The sequence below is a fragment of the Pelodiscus sinensis genome, unplaced genomic scaffold, assembly GCF_049634645.1.
Source record: "Pelodiscus sinensis isolate JC-2024 unplaced genomic scaffold, ASM4963464v1 ctg34, whole genome shotgun sequence".
Taxonomy (NCBI): Eukaryota; Metazoa; Chordata; order Testudines; family Trionychidae; genus Pelodiscus; species Pelodiscus sinensis.
The window spans coordinates 8,017,725-8,033,889 of NW_027465849.1; the positions used below are offsets into that span (position 1 = coordinate 8,017,725).

The 16,165-nt window shown below is 61.4% G+C and overlaps 1 long non-coding RNA gene across 1 annotated transcript; it reads left to right on the top strand.

Annotated features, from left to right (window-relative positions):
- The first annotated feature begins 552 nt into the window (after positions 1-552).
- Positions 553-12,318, top strand: LOC142823822 (uncharacterized). Its single transcript, XR_012898932.1, has 3 exons — positions 553-2,306; positions 10,577-10,689; positions 11,989-12,318. It is a non-coding gene; the product is annotated as an uncharacterized LOC142823822 (long non-coding RNA).
- The last annotated feature ends 3,847 nt before the right edge of the window (positions 12,319-16,165 follow it).

Genomic DNA, 16,165 nt, shown 5'->3' on the forward strand with positions numbered 1-16,165 from the left:
TGCATGGGAAATGGGGGGTGGGTATGGGATGTGGGGGGTCCATGCGTGGAGATGGGGGGCTGGGAAATGGGGGGTCCATGCGTGGAGATGGGGTGCATGGGAAATGGGGGGTGGGTATGGGATGTGGGGGGTCCATGCGTGGAGATGGGGTGCATGGGAAATGGGGGGCGGGGTATGGGAGGTAGGGGGTCCATGCATGGAGATGGGGTGCATGGGAAATGGGGGGCAGGGTATGGGAGGGGGGTCCATGCATGGAGATGGGGTGCATGGGAAATGGGGGGCAGGGTATGGGAGGTGGGGGGTCCATGCATGGAGATGGGGTGCATGGGAAATGGGGGGCGGGGTATGGGAGGTGGGGGGTCCATGCATGGAGATGGGGTGCATGGGAAATGGGGGGCGGGGTATGGGAGGTGGGGGTCCATGCATGGAGATGGGGTGCATGGGAAATGGGGGGCGGGGTATGGGAGGGAGGTGGAGGGGTCTATGGGGAGCTGGGAGATGAAAGTAGCAGGAGGTGGAGGGGGCATTTGCATAGTGGTGGGGTGCGCAGGTACCTGAGCCCAGGGGTGCCGACCTGGGGAGAAGGCGGGAGGGGCAGGCTGCATGCGCTAGGGTGCGTCTGTGCCAGGGGAATGGGACGCCGTGGGCGAGGACTGGGCAGCGATAGGCCACCGTGTGGGCCGGGAACCTGCTGGGAAAAGGGGCGCAGGGGCCAGGACTCAGGGCTGTGCAGGGGTGGGGGTGGGGGAAGTGAGCGGAGCAGGCAGTGTGCTCTGGAGTCCTGGGGCTAAGGGGTCACATCCCACGGGTCCCCTTCCAAGGGAGAGGAAGGAATGGGGTGGGCGGAGGAGCTGCAATTGACCAGCGCCTGCCCACCTGTCAGGACGGCCTGTTGGCCCTAGGCCTTATCCCGCTCCCCCGCGCATGGTGCTGCCGACGCCTCGGTCAGCAGTGCACTGAGAGGGTGTTGAAAGACCCCCCCATGCAGCTGTAACATGCACACAAGGCCCCCTCCCCATTTCCCTGGTGCCATGGGACCTGACCCCCCCCCCACTGGGTAGAGCAGAATTTGCACCTGTGTGATGGGAAAGGCGGGTAAATGGCACCTGGGCAGGGCCCAGGCCTGGCGGGGGGTGGGGGGGGGCAGCTACATGGATTCCATCACGCTGTCGCAGGTTACATGCAACACCAAGGGGAACGCAGTTACAGGCCATTCTGAGACCCCCCCATCCCTGTAATTCATACAATAACAACCTTAACTCTGACCCCCAGCGTCTCCCTCAGGCAAGTAACACTTCACGCAGCCCCACACACCCAAACTGTGTCTCTGTCACAGTCCTGCAGCACCTCCTGTCCTGTTATCAGCTGTGCTGAGTAGGGCCAAAAGGACAGAATGCCTGTTGTGTCAGACGCTGCCCAGACCCCGGCCGAGATCAGGGCCCGTCCGTCCAGGGGCCCCCCCCCAGACTCCGGCCGAGATCAGGGCCCGTCCGTCCGGGGGCCCCCCCCAGACTCCGGCTGAGATCAGGGCCCATCGGGCCGGGCGCCCCCAGACTCCGGCTGAGATCAGGGCCCGTTGGGCCGGGCGCCCCCAGACCCTGGCCAAGATCAGGGCCCATCGGGCCGGGCGCCCCCAGGCTCCAGCTGAGATCAGGGCCCATCGGGCCGGGCGCCCCCAGGCTCCAGCTGAGATCAGGGCCCATTGGGCCGGGCGCCCCCCAGATCCCAACTTACAGATACACGTGAATTGTGCGTGATTTCAGTGCCATGTTCAGGTGTTCGGGGCATGACCCCTAAAGGCGAGAGGGAAGATGGGCTGATACAGGCCCTGAGCCGTCCCCGCCCCCGTGGTCTCTGACGCGCCCTCGCCGGTGACAAGCAGACTCCATGGACTCCAGGGCCCAGGGTGTGCAGGAAGCAGCGGTTCCCAAAGCCGCTCAGGGTGTGACTCAGAGGGGACTTTCATCAGCTTGGTGTTTCCGTCCCGTGCTGCTGGCTGCACAGCAAAGCCTCTCGGCTCAGGATGTGGTGGCCGGCCCACAGCACCAGGCATCGCTGGGGGGCCACAACGGGGCGGCAGCACGGACCCCTGGCGATGGAGCTCGCCTAGACGTGGGCTTGGCTCTGCCACGGCCTCCCCGAGGGACCACGCACGTCCCTGACTCTGGCCCTCGCCTCCCATCCCTGCCATGTGCCTGGCTTTGCATTGCACGGGGGGCCGTGCGTCGCACCAGGGACTGTGCATTGCACTGGGGCTACATATCCTGACTTCACACTACGGCTGTGACTCTGCTGGGTTCCAGGAGGTGAGTTGCACCTTGCGGGGGGGGGGGGGCTGAACCCCCACCCTCTGCCCAGGTATTCAGCCCCGGGGTTGTGACAGGTTTGTAGGCCCAGAGCCTCCCGCAGCCTCTCCCCCCATAATCCGGTTGCTCGCTTGGTGGGGGAGGGGCACGGCCCAGCCCACGGGCCCTTCTGCTGATGCCCCAAAGAACAAGCAGCTCCCTCCCAGAATGCACCTGCCCAGCGCTGGGCTGGGGGCATGGGGTTCCAGCCCTCTCCCCGCTCCTGCCTTCTGCACCTCGGAATGAGTGGGGTGGGGGCAGGCAGCTCCCCAGCTCAGGACCCCATGGACAGCGAGGGGCAGTGTTGGGAGGGGGGCACGTGGCCACCCCAGGCGGGAGCGGGCAAGGCCACGTGGGGATGCCAGGCTAAGCAGTCTCGTGCCTGTAGCCAGGCACCGTGGGGAAGCAGACGCTGCCTGGGGAGCAGAGCAGGCCTGCACGTGCACAAGGCACAGACAGGTGTAGATGTGAACACACACATACACTAACGGGCACATAGCTGTGTAGGTGAAAACACACTAGTGCACTGGCATAGATGGGTGTACATGTGAACACACACTAGTGCACGTGCACACATGGGCATGCACATGAACACACACTAGTGCTCTAGCTCATGCACAGAGCCACGCTCAGGCTCCTGGCTCTCCCCAGGCAAGGCAGGCAAAGCCCAGCCAAGCCCTGGACTCCCAGCACCCCCCCCCCCTTTGCAGCACCTGACCTGTTGCACACGTGGTGCACACATGACACACAGCCCCTGCCTGACCCTGGAACAGAGGGGGATTGTGTCCTCCACCCAGCTGGGCTCCTCAAGCTGCACCCCCCTCCCCACGGCCTGGCACTAAGCTGCTTCCAGGAGCCACCTTCATCTCCTGGGGTCCTGAGATCCTGTGCTGGCCCAGCTCAGAGGCCCCTGCAACGCAGCCCCCCAGCTCTGCCAGTGCCCCTCACTCCTGACCTGCAGCCCCTGCCAGCCCAGCCCTGGACTCCCCCCAGCTCTGCCAGTGCCCCTCACTCCTGACCTGCAGCCCCTGCCAGCCCAGCCCTGGACTCCCCCCAGCTCTGCCAGTGCCCCTCACTCCCGCCCTGCCCCCTCACTCCTGACCCACAGCCCCTGCCCCCCTGCACAGCATCCCCCCAGCTCTGCTGGCGCCCCTCTGAGTTTGTGCAGGGCTGCAGCTTGGGCATTGTCAGGGCTGGGGATTTCCCACCATGGGACTGAAGTCGGGAAATTCCCACTCTGGTGATGAGGGGCGGCCTCGCAGCTGCTGGGCGCTGCGTCTCGTCCCCTCCCCCCCACCGTGTGCCTACAACAGGGTGAGAGTTGGGGAACGCTCCACAAGGTGCCCCGTCCTGCGGGACCCCTCTCCACTGGGGAGCTGATCCCTCGGACCCCAGGTCTGCGGATGCAGCCAAAGGATGCTCCTGAAACGGGCCCTCTGGCCCCTGGGAACAGAGACCCAGCAAACTCATGGCACGTGAGCACTTCCCTCGCTGCACTGCACACTAGTATTGCACACTTGTGGGGGGGGCGCCAGCCTTCCCCCCCCCCACCCCCGGGGCAGCAGGCTGGGTTGCATCAGCTGGGGGGAGCGTTCTCGGGCTGCCCGGGGACAGTGCAGGACATGGGGGACAGCGACACCCCGGATCAGCTGGGGGGGTCCCCCGTCCTGTCACCTCGCTTGGCCCTTTCCGTGCAGACCCTGGCGAGCTGCTGGGGGGGGGAGCCCCACGCGCGGCTCGGCCGGTGTCTCCCCCCCCCCCCCGCTCTCCTCCTGGCTAGACAGCCCCCCCTGCAGTGCCAGCTCCAGATGCAGGGGGGGGAGCGCTTCGCTAGCCTCACGCGACCCGAGGGGCGGGGCCAGGCACGGAGGGGCGGGGCCAGGCTGGGCGGCCGAGCCAACCAGAGGCGGGTTGCGAGGCCAGGGCAGGCAGGGAGCGCGGCGCGCGCCGGGCCCGGCCAATGGGAGCCGCGCGCGCCGGCCGGGCCCCCGGGAGCCGCGTGAGTCACTCGCCCCAGCGCGGCGCTGACGTCAGGCACCCGGGGCCGCGCATGCGCCGCCCCCCCCCCCCCCCCCCGGTCAGTGAGTCATGCGGCTGCCAAGGGCAGCTCACCCGGAGACAACCCAGCCTGATGCAACACGTGTGTGTGTGTGTGTGTGTGTGCGCGCGTGCATGTCCGTGTGTGCATTTTTTGTGTGTGTGTGTCTGCTTCTCTGTGTGTATGCGTGTCTGCGCATCTGTGTGCGTGTCTGCGTGTTTGTGTGTGTGCGCGTCTGTGCATATCTGTGTGTGTCTGTTCATTTGTGTGTCTGTGCGTGTGCATGAGTGTCTGTGTGTTTGTCTCTCTGTGTGTGCATCTCTGTGCGTGTCTGTGTTACCCAGAGACAGCACGGGCCTGACGCAACATGCGTGTGCGTCTTGTGTGTGTGTGTGTTACCTGGAGACAGCCTGGCCAGTCAGCACTGCCTGGTGCATGAAGCAGTGTGTGTGTGTGTGTGGGCTACATCTACACTGCAGGCTTCTTGTGCAAGAGCGTGTCCGCACTGCCCTGTGGTTTAGCGCAAGAGTGCGTCCGCACTGCCCTGTGGTTTTGCGCACGAGTGCGTCCGCACTGCCCTGTGGTTTTGTGCACGAGTGCGTCTGCACTGCTATGGATGCTCTTGTGCAAGAAAGCTCTGATTGCCAGTCACAGAACGGCCATCCGAGCACCTGTGCTTTTTCCAGTAGGGGTTTTTTTGCACAAGAAATCTCTGTTGTGCATCCACACACGCCTTTTTGCGCAAGTATTCCTCGTAGAAAGAGGACTAACTCTTGCGCAAAAAGCCCTGTCTTCTGGCGACCGACTGTACTTTTTCTTCCGCAAAAACACGTTTGTAGTGTGGACGCTCTGTGAGTTTTTGCGCAAAAACAGCCATTTTTGCCCAAAAACTCTGCAGTGTAGACCTAGCCTGGGTGTGTTACCCAGAGACAGTCCTGGCCAGTCAGCAGCTGCATGGCTCATGATGCAACGTGTGTGTGTGGTGTGTGTGTGTTTCTGTGTGTGTTTGTCTCTCTGTGTGTTACCCAGTGACAGCCCCGGCCAGTCAGCGACTGCTTGGCTCACATGATGCAACGCACACAAGGGGCGTGTGTGTGTGTTACCCAGCGACAGCACTGCCCATCCAGCAACTGCCCAGCGCACATGAAGCAATGCACACACAGAGTGTGTGTGTGTGTCTGTATGTGTGTGTTACCCAGCGACAGCACTGGCCATTCAGAACTGCGCAGCTCACGTGATGCCAGGCACACACGGGGAGTGTGTGTGTTTGTCTCGGTGCGTGCGTTACCCAGCGACAGCACCGACCATTCAGAACTGCCTGGCTCACATGATGCACTGCACATGTGGGCTGTGTGTGTGTGTCCGCGTGTGTGTTACCCAGCGACAGCACCGACCATTCAGAACTGGCTCGTGATGCAACGCACAGCCCCCCCCCCCTTTCATTCAGACACTCACAGGCTTAGCTGGGGGGGGGGGCAAGTCTCACTCAGATGATGGGATCAGGGAGCTGCTGAGGTCAGACCCCCCCCTTAAAGCTTTCCCCTAAAAAGCAACGGGGGGGGGGGAAGCAAGGGGGGCTAATGCACCTGCAAAGGGCTCGTGTAAAACACACCAGGGGCTGCATATGGCTCCAGCAGGTGTCAGGGAGCCAGCTCCTCCCCTGCCACCCAGCCCCCGGCGTAGGGCCACGTCCTCCCCCCTCTGCCCCCTCCCCCGAACTGCCCCATCTGACCCCGCTCTGCTCCCCTCCTTCCTGCCTGAACCCCGCCATGCCCCCTCCCCTCCTCTGCGCCCGGAGAGGGAGAATCTGAGCTTGGTGTGTGCAAGAGTCGGGGGGCTCTCTGAAAAGGAAACATTCCCCACTCCAGCGGGGGGTCTTCAAGCCAGATCAGGGCCCCGCCGGGCCAGGCGCCACCCAGACCCTAGGTGAGATCCGGGCTGCTGAGCCCCAGCCCCTACATGAAAGAATTTTCAGTCTAAGTGTGGGAGGGGAAACTGAGGCACAGAGCAGTAACAAGGTCTCCCAGCGGCGCAGCCCTCTGCTGTGGCCCGGGCGCTGCCCTCTTGGCTCACGTCCTGGAGCCTGAAACCGTCCTGTTGCCTGGGTCCTGATGTCACCGTCAGGACATTCCCCTCCCCCCCCCCCCCCGCCCGGCCCGTCTGTCGTCACCTCGGCCGGACAGAAAGCCCCGAAAATGAGCTCACGGGAAATCCCCTGGAGCAAACAGGCCCAGGGCCCAGCCCAGCCTTGCAGATCTCAACAGGCACAGCCCCCCCACGCCTGGATCCCCCATGGACACCCGGCCCCCCCACTCCACCCCCTAGCTACGAGGCCCCTCCCACAGCTGGGACGGAACCCAGGCGTCCTGGTCCCCCCCCAACCACCACAGCCCCGTTCACAGCTCTGACCCCACCTGACCCCGCCACGTCCTCCCCCTCTGCCCCTTCCCCATCTGCCCCCGCTCTGCCCCCTCCTTCCTGCCTAAACCCCGCCATGCCCCTCCCCTCCTCTGACCCCCTGCCCCGAACCCCGCTCTGCCCCCCTCCTCTGACCCCCTGCCCCGAACCCCGCTCTGACCCCCCTCCTCTGACCCCCTGCCCCGAACCCCGCTCTGCCCCCCCCTCTGACTCCCTGCCCCGAACCCTGCTCTGCCCCCCTCCTCTGACCCCCTGCCCCGAACCCCGCTCTGCCCCCCCTCCTCTGACCCCCTGCCCCGAACCCCGCTCTGCCCCCCCTCCTCTGACCCCCTGCCCCGAACCCCGCTCTGACCCCCTCCTCTGACCCCCTGCACCGAACCCCGCTCTGCCCCCCCTCCTCTGACCCCCTGCCCCGAACCCCGCTCTGCCCCCCCTCCTCTGACCCCCTGCCCCGAACCCCGCTCTGCCCCCCCTCCTCTGACCCCCTGCCCCGAACCCTGCTCTGCCCTCCCTCCTCTGTCCCCCTGCCCCGAACCCCGCTCTGCCCCCCCTCCTCTGACCCCCTGCCCCGAACCCCGCTCTGACCCCCCTCCTCTGACCCCCTGCCCCGAACCCCGCTCTGACCCCCTCCTCTGCCCCCCTGCCCCGAACCCCGCTCTGCCCCCCTCCTCTGCCCCCCTGCCCCGAACCCCGCTCTGCCCCCCTCCTCTGACCCCCTGCCCCGAACCCCTCTCTGCCCCCTCCTCTGCCCCCTGCCCCGAACCCCGCTCTGCCCCCCTCCTCTGACCCCCTGCCCCGAACCCCGCTCTGCCCCCCTCCTCTGACCCCCTGCCCCGAACCCCTCTCTGCCCCCTCCTCTGCCCCCCTGCCCCGAACCCCTCTCTGCCCCCTCCTCTGCCCCCTGCCCCGAACCCCGCTCTGCCCCCCTCCTCTGCCCCCCTGCCCCGAACCCCGCTCTGCCCCCCTCCTCTGACCCCCTGCCCCGAACCCCTCTCTGCCCCCTCCTCTGCCCCCTGCCCCGAACCCCGCTCTGCCCCCCTCCTCTGACCCCCTGCCCCGAACCCCGCTCTGCCCCCCTCCTCTGACCCCCTGCCCCGAACCCCTCTCTGCCCCCTCCTCTGACCCCCTGCCCCGAACCCCTCTCTGCCCCCTCCTCTGCCCCCTGCCCCGAACCCCGCTCTGCCCCCCTCCTCTGACCCCCTGCCCCGAACCCCGCTCTGCCCCCCCTCCTCTGACCCCCTGCCCCGAACCCCGCTCTGCCCCCCTCCTCTGACCCCCTGCCCCGAACCCCTCTCTGCCCCCCCTCCTCCGACCCCCTGCCCCGAACCCTGCTCTGACCCCTCCCCCCCGTTCTGTGATTGACGCTGCTGGTTGCACGTGGCTGCCTCCCCCAGCCTGGCGCTCTCATTGGTCCAAGCTAGACCCGGCGCAGCCAATCATCTGGCAGCCGCCAGCCTGTCACCAAAGGAACAAGGACCACGTGCTGTTGCCGGGCCAGGGCGCCTCCCCGCAGCCCTCCCGCTCCTCCCCCCCCCCACTGCACCCCTCCCCCCTCATCACTGCACCCCTCCCCCCTTCTACCTCCCTGCACCCTTCCCGCTCCTCCCCCTCCCCAGTGCACCCCTCCCCCATCACTGCACCCCTCCCCCACCTCTACCTCCCTGCACCCCTCCTGCTCCTCCCCCTCCCCAATGCACCCCTCTCCCACCAACCTCCCTCCACCCCTCCTGCTTCCTCCCATCCCCCTACTGCACCCCTCCCCTTCCCACCTCCCACTGCCTTGTACCCCTCCCCTTCTTCTGCCTCCCTGCACCCCTCCTCCCCCTCCCCACTACAACCCTCCTACTGCTCCCATCCCCCCTCTGCACCCCTCCCCCTCTTCTACCTCCCTGCACCCCTCCTGCTCCTCCCATCCCCCCACTGCACCCCTCCTTCTTCCTCCCATCCCCCCACTGCACCCCTCCCCTTCTCACCTCCTACTGCCTTGTACCCCTCCCCCTCTTCTACCTTCGTGCACCCCTTCTCCCCCTCCCCACTACACCCCTCCTACTGTTCCCATCCCCCCACTGCACCCCTCCCCCTCTTCTACCTCCCTGCACCCCTCTTGCTCCTCCCATCCCCCCACTGCACCCCTCCTGCTTCCTCCCATCCCCCCACTGCCTTGCACCCCTCCCCTCCTCTACCTTCCTGCACCTCTCCTGCTGCTCCCATCTCCCCACTACACTCCTCCCCCTTCCCTTTGCACCCGTTCCCCTCCTCTTCCCACCCTGCACCCCTCCCGTTCCCCATCCCCTTCTGCACCTCTCCCTCACCTCCCTGCACCTTTCTCCTGCTGCACCCCTCCCTTTTCCACCCCCACCTCCCTGCACCCCTCCCACGTCTCCCATCCTTCCACCCCCTGCACTGCCACCCCTTTCTTTTCCCTCTGTACCCCACTGCTCCTCTCACCTCCCTGCACCCCTTCCTGCTCTGTACCCCACTGCTCCTCTCACCTCCCTGCACCCTTCCCGCTCTGCACCCCACTGCTCCTCTCACCTCCCTGCACCCCTTCCCGCTCTGTACCCCACTGCTCCTCTCACCTCCCTGCACCCCTTCCCGCTCTGTACCCCACTGCTCCTCTCACCTCCCTGCACCCCTTCCCGCTCTGCACCCCACTGCTCCTCTCACCTCCCTGCACTCCCCTGCACCTCCTCAGGCAGCCTTAGCATGGGGGGGCTGCTTCCCCCTCCCTCTTCCATCCCCCCATTGCATCCTCCTTTCCCGACTGCACCCCCACCTCCCTACACCCCCCTCCTCTATGCATTCCCATCCCCTGCACCTCCCTGTGCCCTCCTGCAGCCCCCTGACTCCCCCCTTGAGCTGCCCCAGACATTAGGAGCTGCTCTGTCTCGGTCACACGCTGCCCCCTTGTCCATTCTCTCAGGCCCCCCCTCGTCCCCACCTCCCCATCTGTCCTGGGCATCCTTAGCCCTGGAGCAGGAATCCCCCCAACTCCCCGGCCCCTCGGCTTGCCCTGGTGGCTGCAGGAGGCCAGCCCGGACTGAACCCAGCCTGGCCTCCTGCACTCACCAGACCTCCTGCTCCATGTGACCAAGCTGCCCCCTTCCCCATGCAATGGGGGGCAGAGCCTGGCTCCCCTTGCTGATCTCTGGTGGCAGCTCTGAGCTGTGGCCCATGCCAGGGCTGGGGGGAGCCGGCATTGAAGCTGTCGGGCCAGCTGGCTGATACAGCGGGGCCCGGGTCGCTGCCGGAAGGGCTGGAGCCGGCAGGTCTGAGACCGGTTACCCGGCACATCCCAGCCTCTCTGTGTGCCAGGCCCAGCTGGGGACAGCAGCTGCTTGTCCCGCACATCTGGCTGCCCTGCTGTCCGGAAAGGAGGCCACCTGGCCGCAGGGCAAGCTGCGTTCACGGGCTAATCCCCAGCAGGGAGTCTTGTAATGCGCCTCCAGAAAAAGTTCTGCTTATAAGAAGCGCCCGGGATCTTTGTCGGGGGGGAGGCAGGATGTATCGCGAATGCCTGGGCAACCAAGTTAGCATGAGCACAGACAGACACAGCAACACACGGTCCCATCAATTGGTGTTCGGGGTCCATGGCCAATCAGATTGCTCACGGGGGGCAGAAGGGGGGCTGGCCTCGTGGCAGGATGTCTTCACTCTGAAGGCAAAACAGTTTTTCTTTTAGAACAGTTTTTTAACACTCAGGATTAGTCCATTTTGCATTATGATGCTGTTGGGGGGGTTTTTCTGACAGAGGGTTTTTTTGTTTTTTTGTTAGGCTAAGCTGGTTAACATAAGAACTGGCACACAGGGTCAGACCAAAGGTCCCTCCAGCTCAGTACCCTGTCTGCCAACAGTGGCCAGGTGTCCCAGAGGGAGTGAATCGAACAGGTAATGATCAAGCGACCTCTCTCCTGCCATCCATCTCCACCCTCTGACAAACAGAGGTAGGGACACCATTCCTTACCCATCCTGGCTAATAGCCATTCATGGACCTAACCTCCATGAATTTATCTAGTTCTCTTTTAAACCCTGTTATAGTCCTAGCCTTCACAACCTCCTGAGGCAAGGAGTTCCACAGATTGACTATGTGCTGTGTGAAAAAGAACTTCCTTTTATTAGTTTTAAACCTGCTGCCCATTAGTTTAATTTGGTGACCCCTAGTTCTTATATTATGGGAACAAGTAAATAACTTTTTCTTATTCACTTTCTCCACACCACTCATGACTTTATAGACCTCTCTCCTATCCCCCCTCAGTCTCCTCTTTTCTAAGATGAAAAGTCCCAGTCGCTTTAATCTCTCCTCATATGGGATCCGTTCCAAACCCCTCATCATTTTAATTGCCCTTCTCTGAACCTTTTCTAATGCCAGTGTATCTTTTTTGAGATGAGGAGACCACATCTGTACGCAGTATTGCAGATATGGGTGTACCATGGATTTATATAAGGGCAATAAGCTAATCTCCATCTTATTCTCTATCCCTTTTTTAATGATTCCTAACATCCTGTTTGCTTTTTTGACTGTCGCTGCCCACTGCATGGATGTCTTCAGAGAACTATCCACAATGACTCCAAGATCTCTTTCCTGATTAGCTGTAGCTACATTAGCCCCCATCGTATTCTACGTATAGTTGGGGTTATTTTTCCCATGGGCATTACTTTACATTTATCCACATTCAATGTCATTTGCCATTTTGTTGCCCAATCACTTAGTTTGGCGAGATCTTTTTGAAGTTCTTCACAGTCTGCTTTGGTCTAAACCTTGAGCAGTTTAGTGTCATCTGCAAACTTTGCCACCTCACTGTTTACCCCTTTCTCCAGATCATTTATGAATCTGTTGAATAGGAACACCACTACTAACCCCTCTCCAGTCTGAAAATTTACCCATCTATTCCTACCCCTTTGTTTCCTGTCTTTTAACCAGTTCTCATTCCGTGAAAGGATCTTCTCTCTTATCCCATGACGACTTAATTTACGTAAGAGCCTTTAGGGAGGGACCTTTTCAAAGGCTTTCTGGAAATCTACGTACACTAGATCTACTGGATCCCCTTGTCCATATGTTTTGACCCCTTCAAAGAACTCTAATAGATTAGTAAGACAGGATTTCCTTTACAGAAACCATGCTGACTTTTGCCAACAAATTATGTTCTTCTATGTGTCTGACAATTTTATTCTTTACTTTTGTTTCAGCTGCCCTCACACAGCTCTACTCAGCTACTACAGTCGATACCTTGGGTCTACTGTCACCATAAATCTCTCCATGGCCGAGGAACTGAACATCAGAATTGAGAAGGCAGTCACAACTTTGGCAGACTTACGAAACAAGCATGGAACAATCCCAAAATGACATTGAAAACAAAGATACAGGCAGTCCCCGGGTTACATGGATCCGACTTACATCGGATCCCTACTTACAAACGGGGTGAGGCAACCCGCACTAGCTGCTTCCCCCCAGCAGACCAGGGAGACGCGAAGCTAGCGCCCCCCCCCAGCAGACCAGGGAGACGCGAAGCTAGAGCCCCCCCCAGCAGACCAGGGAGACGCGGAGCTAGAGCCTCCCCCCCCAGCAGACCAGGGAGACGCGGAGCTAGAGCCCCCCCCAGCAGACCAGGGAGACGCGAAGCTAGAGCCACCCCCCAGCAGACCAGGGAGACGCGAAGCTAGCGCCCCGCCCAGCAGACCCAGGGAGACGCGAAGCTAGAGCGCCCCCCCAGCAGACCAGGGAGACGCGAAGCTAGAGCCCCCCCCCAGCAGACCAGGGAGACGCGGAGCTAGAGCCCCCCCCCCAGCAGACCAGGGAGACACGGAGCTAGAGCCCCCCCCAGCAGACCAGGGAGACACGGAGCTAGAGCCCCCCGCCCCCAGCAGACCAGGGAGACGCGGAGCGGCTTTTCTCAGCAGACACCTCAGCTTGAGAATAAAGGCCTGAGGGAAGTGAGGTGCGGGAGAATAAAACTGAGCTCTGGAGAAATGTTTGGCTAGAGTTTCCCCTACAATATGTACCAGTTCCGACTTACATACAAATTCAACTTAAGAACAAACCTACAGTCCCTGTCTTGTACGTAACCTGGGGACTGCCTGTACTGATATACCAAGGGTGCATATTAAGTGTCTTGCTTTATGGATCTGAGACCTGGACTACCTACCCCTGCCAAGAGAAACAATTGATCAATTTCCACCTTCGCTGCCTTCGCAGAATCATGAATATTAAGTGGCAAGACAAAGTTTCAAATGTAGATGTCCTATCAAGAGCTGGCATACCCAGTCTAATAGCGAACCTTAACAACAGAAGACTCCGGTGGCTTGGCCATGTGAGGAGAATGAGTGATAAACACCTTCCCAAAGAAATCCTCTTTGGTGAACTAACAAGTGGAGCAGGGGCAAGAGGAAGGCCAAAGTTAAGATTCAAGATATATGCAAAAACACTATGAAAAGGTTTAACATCAATCCGAGCTCTTGGGAATCTACGACATCAGATCGCAACACCTGGCGACAATTATTACAACAGGGCACGTCATTTTGCGATTGGACCTGTGCAAGACTTGCAAAAGAACTCTGCCTCGGAAGGGAAAGGTCTCAGACTCATGAATACGGAAGTAGATTGGCATGTAGCTATTGTAATCGACTGTGCAAATCCAATATTGGACGCATAAGCCATGAAAGAAGTTGCAGATCCAGGCACAACTCATATACTGTCACCGACGCTGCTTCCCGCCGTCTCTCGAGACGAAGGGGCCATATAGATTGTTTCAACTAATTTGCCCGGTTTTGATTACAGATATTTATTTGGATTGATAAATGCTTGCTTTTTAAGAGCCGTCGATTTGCCCGCTGCGTACATTTTGATGGGGATATGAAGCAATTTTGGGCGGCTTTGTGTTTGTTTTAGGCTTTTATTTTGTTAGAACCTTTGCTCCGGCGGCTTTCACACTTATTTTTTATGCATTTTTTACTTTTTTACGGTTTGATTCCTTTGTTACAGAGAAGCAGCCGGCGCATTTGAAGAAGGACATTACATTGCAATTAATGACCCCCACCCTCATTATTATACCTTTTACTTACTTCATGATGTTTGTTGTAAGCCTAAAACAGAATGGGAGCATAAGGGTCTGTTCTTGCTTTAGACACTGCTGCCTCTGGGGTGAAGCACCCCTGTGCTTTAACAGCTTCCCAGGGAGCCTGCCCCTGGTCCTGAGATGCGGCCACCTCTGGGGTGGGGCTGAGGGGGCTGTGTGCACAGAGAGCCCTCCTGGGTGCTGAGATGCAGCCACCTCTGGGGTGGGGCTGAGGGGGATGTGTGCACAGAGAGCCCTCTTAGGTGCTGAGATGCGGCCACCTCTGGGGTGGGGCTGAGGGGGCTGTGTGCACAGGGAACCCTCCCCTGCTTAGCTGGGGTGTAGCCAGCCCTCCCTTTGCGGGCCTGCTGCAGTGGGGGTGTATAGCTTCAACCTCCCCCCCCCCCCCACGAGGGATGATACTCTGGGGCTGTGCTCCTGCCCTTCCACCTTGGATGTGTTTTTCCCACTATGAATAATTGAATATCCACCGGTCCAGCCCTCCCCTCCATCTGCGCTGCCCAGGCTGCCGCAGCCAATCAGCAACCACCAGCCCAGCAGAAGAGCAGCTGCCATGGAAACAAGGCGGGATGCTCGGCAGAGGCAAGCCGGGGACACCTTGATGGGGCTGGCAGAGCAGGCGGCTCGCTGCAGCCGGAGACCTGCCAGGCTGCCCCAGGCAGCTCCCCACCTGCTGGGGTGTCACAAGGGACAAAAGGGGCCCCAAGGAACACTCCCCCTTGGGGGGGCCGGAGCCCCCCGTGCAGGGAGGGTGCAGGGGCTGCAGGGTGGAGGTGAGGGGCACCAACGGAGCTGGGGGGAGCCCAGGCCTGGGACGTGGGGGTTAAATTGCAGCGAGGGAGGTTTAGGTTGGATGTTAGGAAACGCCGGGGGCGCGTTGGGGAGGGGCCTGCGGAGGGCCGAGGAAAACGATTCGGGGGCTGGAGCGCCGTGGCCGACGAGGGGAGGCCGAGGGATTGTGGCTTGTTCCGTCTGCAGGAGAGAAGAGCGAGGGGGGATTGGAGAGCAGCCTGCAGCTCCCTGCGGGGGGGTCCAAAGAGGCTGGAGAGAGGCTGTTCTCGGGGGGGCAGAACGAGGAGCAGTGGGTTCACCTTGCAGCGTGTGTGTGTGGGGGGGGTGTCTAGGTTGGCAATTAGGAGAAACGATTTCCCCAGGCGGGTGGGGAAGCGCTGGGCTGGGTTCCCGAGGGAGGGGGTGGAATCTCCATCCCTGGGGGTGTTTCAGTCCCGGCTTGACCAAGCCCTGGCTGGGCTGATGGAGTCGGGGTGGGTCCTGCTTTGGCCGGGGGCTGGACTCGGTGCCTCCTGAGGTCTCTGCAGGGCTGGGCCGAGCCCTTTTGGTGCCCTGGGCGCACGGCGCATGTGTGGGCCGGCAGGGCCCCGCAGCTATGGGGGTAGGGTGCTGCTGGCTGGCGCCGTGGGGCTGTTGCTGCGGGAGCTGGGCACGCGGCTCCTGATGGCATCTGGAAGGGACACCGCGCACCCCTTACAGCTGCCATCAGGCGTCCTTCATCTGTTGGTGCTCTGGGCAGCTGCCCAGCTCGCCCAGGCCTCCGACCGGCCCTGGGTCTCTGCCCACCCTGGGATTCTAGGTTTAGGAAAAACTTCCTGCCTGTCCGGGTGGGTAAACACTGGACTAAGTTGCCTGGGGAGGCTGTGGGGTCTCCCTCACTGGAGACTGTAAGGAGCAGGTTGGACAGACACCTGTTGGGGTAAAGCCTGGGGCTGGGGCAGGGGCTGTGGGGCAGGATTAAGGGCCACTGGCAGGGCTGTATGGGGTGGGGTAAAATCCAGTCCTTTTCCTTCTCTGGCTCCTTTGCACCATGCATCCCAGCTGGGGCAGAGCGTGTGACTCCCAGGTTCCCACGCTGAATGCTCAGTAGGGCTCTGGAGGCCCGGTGGCTGCATTTCCCTCCCTCTTAGCCCTGGCCCACGGCCCACGGGCTCCATCTAGCGGGCTCAGGGACGCAGGGCGGCTGACAGCACTGGGCTGCGTGAACAGGAGAGTTGTGAGCAAGAGACATTCTGCCGCTCTGCTCTGCGCTGGTCAGGCCTCAGGCCCAGGGTCGTGTCCCGTTCTGGGCCCACAGTTCAGGAAAGATGGGGAGAAATTGGAGAGGGGCCAGAGAAGAGCCACAAAAATGATTCAAGGTCTAGAGAACATGAGTTACAAGGGCAGACGGAACAAACTGGGCTTGTTTCGTTTAGAAAAGAGACGCCTGAGAGGGGACATGAGAGCAGCTTTCACGTCCCTAAGGAGAGAGTAAAATTGTTCTCCTCGGCCTCTGAGGA